Source organism: Neophocaena asiaeorientalis, unplaced genomic scaffold (genome assembly GCF_003031525.2).
Source record: "Neophocaena asiaeorientalis asiaeorientalis breed wild unplaced genomic scaffold, Neophocaena_asiaeorientalis_V1.1 scaffold548, whole genome shotgun sequence".
NCBI lineage: Eukaryota > Metazoa > Chordata > Mammalia > Artiodactyla > Phocoenidae > Neophocaena > Neophocaena asiaeorientalis.
This window is the reverse complement of record NW_020172009.1, coordinates 822,893-830,345: the sequence shown is the minus strand read 5'-3', so window position 1 is coordinate 830,345 and position 7,453 is coordinate 822,893. Positions and strand designations below refer to the sequence as shown.

The 7,453-nt window shown below is 49.3% G+C and overlaps 1 protein-coding gene across 3 annotated transcripts in view; it reads left to right on the top strand.

Annotated features, from left to right (window-relative positions):
* ATOX1 (antioxidant 1 copper chaperone) overlaps nt 1–1,538 on the top strand; it is a 13,377-nt gene extending 11,839 nt beyond the window's left edge. For 2 of the 3 annotated variants that reach the window (XM_024750233.1, XM_024750246.1), the window contains exon 5: nt 1,398–1,538. The gene's annotated coding sequence lies outside the window, so the exon portion shown is untranslated. Of the gene's footprint in view, nt 1–676; nt 899–1,397 lie in introns of all 3 variants that reach the window. The other variant, XR_003003805.1, reaches the window with a different exon arrangement.
* The last annotated feature ends 5,915 nt before the right edge of the window (nt 1,539–7,453 follow it).

Here is a 7,453-nt window from a genome sequence, read left to right as displayed (position 1 = left end):
TCCATGGATCCCAAGTAGCCCCGTTTTATATTGGGCCTCCGTGTAAGACTGTGTTTATAAGTCTCTGTGACAAGGAGGGATGGAGGGAGGGAAGAGAAAAAAACTTCTTCAGCTGGCTACACACGTGGGGGAACCCCAGTGTAGACACTTGGAATTGGAAACTCCCGACCTGAGCATGTGAATTTTGTTTGACTGAAAAAGCAACACCTGCCTGTTGTAAACCATGTGTAGCTTAATGTGTATTTTTCTCATAGTAGGCTCTTTTTTTTTTATTGAGATGAAATTCACATGACATGCAATTAACCATTTTAAAGTGTACCATTCATTGGCCTTTAGTGTATTCACAATGTTATACATCCACCACTTCTCTCTAGTTTCAAAACTTTTCATCACCCTAGAAAAACTCCCTGTACCCAATTAGGGTGTCCCCACTGCCTCCTCTCTCCATCCCCTGGCAACCACCAATCCGCTTTCTGCCCCCTGGACTCACCTGCCCTGGATATTTCATATAAAAGGAATCATATGTTATGTGACCTTTTGTGTCTGGCTTCTTTCACTTAGCATAATGTTTTCAGGATTCACCCAAGCTTAGCATGTATCAGTACTTCATTCCTTTCTATGGCTGGATAGTTCTTATAGTAGTTTTAATTAATTAATTTTAGCTTTTTTATTATAGGAAGTGTCGAACCTATGCAAGTAGGGTAGTAAAATGAATCTCCATGTACCCATCACCCAGATCCAACGGTCATCAAGTCATTGCCATCATTTCATCCATGGCCCGCTCTCTCCACCCCCATATTCACAGCAAATTCAGGCATTATATAGTTTCATCTGCACATCTGTCAGTAACCATGTGGAGTATGAAAAGGCTCCTGGAGATTCATATGCACGGCACTGGGTGAGAATCACTGATCTGGTAAGCTTTTACCCCATACACTAGGCAGCATCTGTCTCTGAGTCTGTTTTAAGAGGCTGCCCAGTGACTGATTTGAAGCCAGGTTCAGGAACCAGAGATAGAATGTTTATTGCTTCTGAAGTTTCCTTGATCGTCTGGCTCTTGGCAGATTTGTTTGATCGTGATTTTTTTTGTTGCCCTCCTGGTATAAGTTGAAACAGGACACGGAAGGTGCCCCAGCAGCCCTGGGAGTTCCCCAGAAGAGGGCCTCGGCGGTGACCGGCTTAGCAAGATCAATGGGTTCTGGTCAAGACTGCCAAGAGGCAGTCTTGGTAGAAGCAGCGTTTAGGGCTGGACATGGGGTTCTAGTCCTGCTCCAGCACCTGGGTTTCTCACCTCAGCCGGTACAACTGCCTCTTAGTGAACCTTTACTGCTTTTGTAATGTCTCCATGTGTCCAGCAGATGGCGCCTGTGTTCCACCTCACGTCTCATCTCTTCCAGGATGCTGAGCCAGCTCCTGCCTTCCAGACAGATCTAGGACCTGACAATCCTGCTCAGCGATGGTAGTTCCTGCGGAGACCCTCACTTGCCCTGCTCTTCTGTAGCTTCCTTGCAATAAAGTCAAGTCGATTTTGCTGGGGATATTGTCTCTTGCCTGGCCTTGATGTCACTTGCTTACGTGCTGTGCTGTGCTGCTCACATGTTGCTCTGAAGGAGGTAACTGCAGTGCTTGCTCGGGTTGGAGTTCTAAGAGCTCCCAACTGGGTGGAAGAGGTCCGATGGATTCCGAGTCTTTGCTGTGTGAGCTTTTACAAGTCATTTCCCCTCTCTGGGCCTCACTTTTCCTCATCTATAAGTGAAGGTGGGTGATCCTCTTTCTTTTCACTACTTTCTTAGACTCCGTATTGTGAAAAACTTTTGTCTGTCAAGCGAATCACATTTAAGGGAGGTAAAATTGTATGGCAGTTAGAATAACGGGAAGAGGCAGCGAAGTCAGACTGCCTGGGATAGAGTCCAAGCTCCATACCTCCCAGCTGGGCCACGTAACCTCTTGGTGTCCGCAAGCATAAAATGTGGTAACAGCATCTCCTGCAAATGGTGGTTGTAGGGATTAAATGAGGCGACTCATGTAAGTCGCCTAGATAGTGCTTGTCAGTTAGTAATCACTCAGTGAACATTCTCTATTCACGTACATTTTTTGTGTGTATTTAATTATCAAAGATCTGTAGAAATGGCAATTAGAATTCCAGTCAGCCTAAAAGTTAGTGCCTTACAGAGTTGATGCAATTATATCAAAACAAAGGGAAATGTTTTAGTTTGTACAGCTTTACTTATTTTTAAAAAATATTTCTTTAAGCCAGCAGCTCTCAAACTGTTTCATCCCAGGACCCTTTTACACTCTTAAAAGTTACTGAGTATCTCAAAGAGCTTATGGTTGTGTGGGTTATGCCATAACAGAAATTAAAACAGGAATTTTTGAAACACAAGAATACGCAAGCATATATCCCATTAGCCATCAGGGTGAGATGGGGTCATTGCACAGCACTTAGATTCTGGAAACTTCACTGCATGATTGTAAGAAAAAGAGAAAAAGGCATCTTGTGTGAATAGTTTTGACCTTGTGTTCCTTCTGAAAGGTCTTAGGGACCACACACTGAGAATCACTGCTTTGACCATCTACTGGGCAGTGACTGGGGACCAGCGCTGCTGGACCTGGGATGAGACCCAGCTCTGCCTTTGGCGACCTGTGACCTTGGACCAGTCACCTCATCTCTCCCAGAGGCAGTTTTCTCACCTGCACAACGTACCATATCTGTACCTCAGGGGCCTTATGTAAGAGTTGGCAAACTTTGCCAACTCTGAACTGTATGCTAGCATAATTTGGGTCCCATTTTGAGAGTATTAAAACAAGTCTCAGCCATTTCTGCCTTTGTGGTCCCTTGGGGGCACAGGGACTCTCCCTGCCCTCATGGTATCTAGGGTCCTTGGCCACAAGATGGCAGTGTTCTTTGGCTCTGACCATCCATGGAGACACTGAAGACAGTTTCTGGGGGCGCTGGGAGTACAAACTTAAGTTTTTCCATTTTCACAGCTTCCCAGGAGACCTGGTTCAGGCTGTCTGGCCCACTGGAAATGCCCAAGGGTAAAGACACTGGTGTCTTGGGCCGAGTGGTCATTGGAGGAGTTCCTTTCCTTTGGCTCTTCTCTTACCCCCCACCCCCCGCTGGAATCCAGGTTTCCAGCTGAGGCCAAGGCCCCAAGCAGCTGGAGCAAATGAGCCCACACAGCAGGGTGTGGCAGGGGGAGCAGATGTGTCCACCTGTCACCCAGGTGCTCTCCCCAGCACCTGAGCCCAGCCCACCTGCCCAGCGTTTCCAGCGCCCCCTGCAGCCAGCCGCGCCTCCTGTGTCTCCCAGGTGCCTTGCGTTTGTTTATGCTGCCCCGAAACGGCATGATCTCTGCCTGCTTCCCCAGCCCCGCCTGTCTCCATGTACAAATTCCTTTTCTTCCCTTGCATACCACAGCCTGCATGAAACCTCTCCACAACTGGAAGTAATTTATTTCTCCTCTTGGCCCTCACAGCATTTATCCCACTAGCTTCGGGGCTGAGGCAAAGCTTTTCGTCCACGTGTCTTTCCTGTCCTCAAGGATCAGGCCACGTATCTATTCCCTCAGCTCACAGAACAGGCACTGAGGGGGTATTTGATGGATGTGTAATGGCTGCCATCTGGGGGGCATTTATTGTGTGTCCTGCCCTTGCGTTCATGCCATTCATCTTCATCTGGTCCCTGTAAGCCAGCGGACCAGGACAGACCTAGAAACGTGGTAGGTGTGCCGGAGGCGTTTGTTGAGTTAATCTCACAGAGGTGGAGATCACCTGGTCTGATCCTTTCAGCAGGGTTATGTTTTTGTCAAAGGTCCCTGGTGTGAGTACAGCAGCCTGGAGCCACCCCTGGGGCTCACTGTTCCCGGCTCCTTGGCCTCTGTCGACCACCCCACCCAGTGGCAAAGCCTTACCGTGTCCAGTGCTGACATTCCCAGGGCTGGAGAGAAGCCTCACAGCCCCCATGAACTCGGGAGAGGGTCCATCGCCCGTGACCGGGTGAGCTGCAGAGGGAGCCCGTCTGCTCTGAGTGAGCTTGAGCAAGTCATCTCCTGTCCCTGCCTCCAGTTAAGGACAAGTTTTTGACTTTTAAGTGCTTTTGTTTTTAACAGCTTTAATGAGGTATCATTTCATTCAATAAACTGTACACAATTTAAGCCTATATGTAATTTTTAAAGATACACATACACGCTCATGTAAACCATAACCACAGTCAAGAGAGTGATGACATTTATCACCCGGGAAAGTCCCCTCAGGCCCCTTGGAAATCCTTCCACCCCTCCCTCCCCCTTCAAGCAACAAGCATCTGCTTTCCGCTACTATCAATTAGTTTGCAGTCCCTAGACTTTTATTTAAATAACAATCATACAGAATGTACGCATTTTTGTCTGGCTTTTTCCACTCAGCACAGTGACTTTGAAATTCACCCATGTTACTGAGGTATCGGTGATTAGACACTCACTTCCTATCACGGAGTAGTATAGCATTGCATGGCCATACCACAAAGTGTCCTTCATTCAACTGTTGATGGACACTGGACTTGTTTCCAGTTTTTCAAACTGCCGTCTGGGGCTGGCCAGGTTCCCCAAGGGCTCCACAGGGCACAGGGGGACAGTCTCAGATGCCAAACCAAAGCAGCTCAACATATGGTTTTACCTACCGAGCCTCCACCTACCGGGCCCAGAGGTATTCAGCCACGATCTGGACTTGAGCAGATCTGGATTCAAATTCCGTCTCCACCACTTAATAATTGCATGACCTTGGGCAAGCAACTGATTCTTTTGTGCAACTCAGTTTCCGCATATGTAAAATGGGGACCATAATATACCTACCTCAGATGGCTACGGTGGGACTTAAGATCATCACATGCCAAATGCTTGATGGTGGCATTCCACAAATCAAGCTTTTTGAACAATTTCACAATTATACAATTTGAAGTTTGAAAACTGGAATTTGGAAGTCATAGGATCTAGGTCCTTTCAACCCTGCAGACTCAGAAGGAAAAATGGACCCTCAAGCGCTGTGCTGCGTGGAGGGGAGCAGTGGTTGTTCAGGTCACAGCCCTCTTTGTGGCACCCTCCTTTAATTAGGGACAGTCTCTTCAAAGCACGAGTCTGTAATTTCTGGGGAGTGCCCGGCAGAGCTGCTTTTAGATTTCCATGTCTTTAGGGGCTGTGGCCACTTAGTTTAAGTGGATGAGGCGAGTCTCCTAATCTGCCTCCCAAGAAGGGAAAGGTCTGCAAATCTCATGACTGCCAGTTGGAGCCTTGAAAGAAAATATCAAAGCCTCTGGAAATAAGGATGCTGTCTATCCCCCACCGGTCTGCTCGTCAGGGGCTCCTAGTATCCTAATCCTTTTAGGACCACAAATCCCCAGGCAGCTAGAAGCCAGCTGGATCTCAGATAAGAATGCAGGCTCTGCAGACAAACGGATGGGTTCAGTGCCAGCCTGGCTGTTTCCCAGCTGTGTGAATTTGGGCAAGTCGCTTAACTGTCCAGGATCTCAGTTTTCTCATCTGTAAAATAAGAATAATAACTACGCCTTCTTCTCAGAGTGATATACGCACACGGCGAGTGCTCAGCTTGGCTGCTGCTATCACTGCAGGATCTTTGAAAAGAAGGCCTGGCTGGTCATCCAGCCCAATGTCCACATCCACGCCCCCCTACACCCTACAGTGGGGCCCCAAGCCTTGGCCTGCACACTACCCCTGCGAGGGAATGCCACAAGCAGCTGGCTCCGCTCTGGACAGCAATCTGGGGGAAAGTTCTGGCGTTGAGCCCACCCTCACCTCGCTGGCACGTCTCTCACAACTGGGGCTGGGTTCATCCTGACACCCGGGGCATCAGTCCAGCCCCTCCCCATGGTGGCTTCTCAGAGGCAGAACTCGCTCTCCCCTTCCCATCCCTACCCCACTCCCTGGCCCACCACTTCCTCAGGGACGGAGCTGGAGCTATCAGACCACCTGGTCACTAGCCTCTTCGTTGATGCCCCTCCTCCCATTTTTTTTTTGGCCGTACCTCACGGCATGCAGGATCTTAGTTCCCCAACCAGGGATGGAACTAGTTCCCCCTGCAGTGGAAGCATGGAGTCTTAACCACGGGACCACCAGGGAAGTCCTCGTTGATGCCCTTTTGATAGCGGAAGGCGAGAAAACACGAAAAGGCCAGGCAGCCCTGGACTCCCACCACTCCTAGGCCCGTTCACACGGTTCCCGGCGCAGCACGGAAGGAGCTGGGCTGAGTCCAGAGAGCACGAAGTCCTCACACAGGGGAACCTGGGCAGGTTACGCAATCTCTCCTCATCGGGGAACTGTGGCTCCGCCCTGGATAGCACCTTCTTCACAGGTAAGGCCCATAAAGCACCTAGCATGCCCGTGTGCGTGTGGCACGTGCCTGGTCAGTGCTGGCACTCACTTTTACGTTTTGGGGAGTGGGTCCCTGAATCTGATGGCTCCATAAAAGGAGACTGAGGCTGCCTGGTCAGGGCACACCCCCAAATCAGACCTGGCCTCTATCCTGCTCAGTCACTGCCCCTCCCAGGGTCCAATTTGGAAACCATGCTCTCTGAGGCAGCCATTTGTGAGTATCTAACTCCTTTTTTTTTTTGTTTTTTTTGCGGTACGCGGGCCTCTCACTGTTGTGGCCTCTCCCGTTGCGGAGCACAGGCTCGAGACGCGCAGGCTCAGTGGCCGTGGCTCACAGGCCCAGCCGCTCCGCGGCATGTGGGATCCTCCCGGACAGGGGCACGAAACCGTGTCCCCTGCATCGGCAGGCGGACTCTCAACCACTGCACCACCAGCGAAGCCCCCTAACTCCTTTTTTTTGGTATAAACAGAAACTGTGGTTCCCTCCGTGTTCCTGGTAATTAGAGAGACCAGAAAAGCCATTGAGATGGTAGGAAGGGCTAGAGGGAGAGGTGGAAGGCTAGAGGCTGGCACAGAGCAGCCTGGAATCTCTAAGAGCTTCAAGTGCCCTCCAGGGCAGAGAGACAAGCTCCCCAGACCTTCCCACCATCGCCCCAGGCCTGTGCCTCTTCCTCCGACCAAACTCTGGACATGGCAGAGGCCTCGAGGAATTCCAGAATGTTAGAACTGGACGGGTCTTTAGAAAGAAAAAGTCCTTCTGCCTCATTTGGTGGTGTTGTTATATTACTAGTGGAAATATCTAACTTTCGATGATGATACAGAATAATTAGAAAAAAGTGAAACAATCTTATTTATAAATCACTCCCCCCATTATAATCTCTACATGACAAAGAGAGTCCACTTAACTTTCTGGTGTATTTCCTTCCGGATCCTTTTTAGGCTTATGTAAATATACGTTAAGTAAACATAAAAGGCAATATACTGTAGCATTTCAAAGCTCAGGCTCTGGAGTTAGACTGCATGGGTTTAAACCCCCACTCCATATGTTACTGGCAAGTTATTTAACCCACCTAGATCTCTGTTTCCCC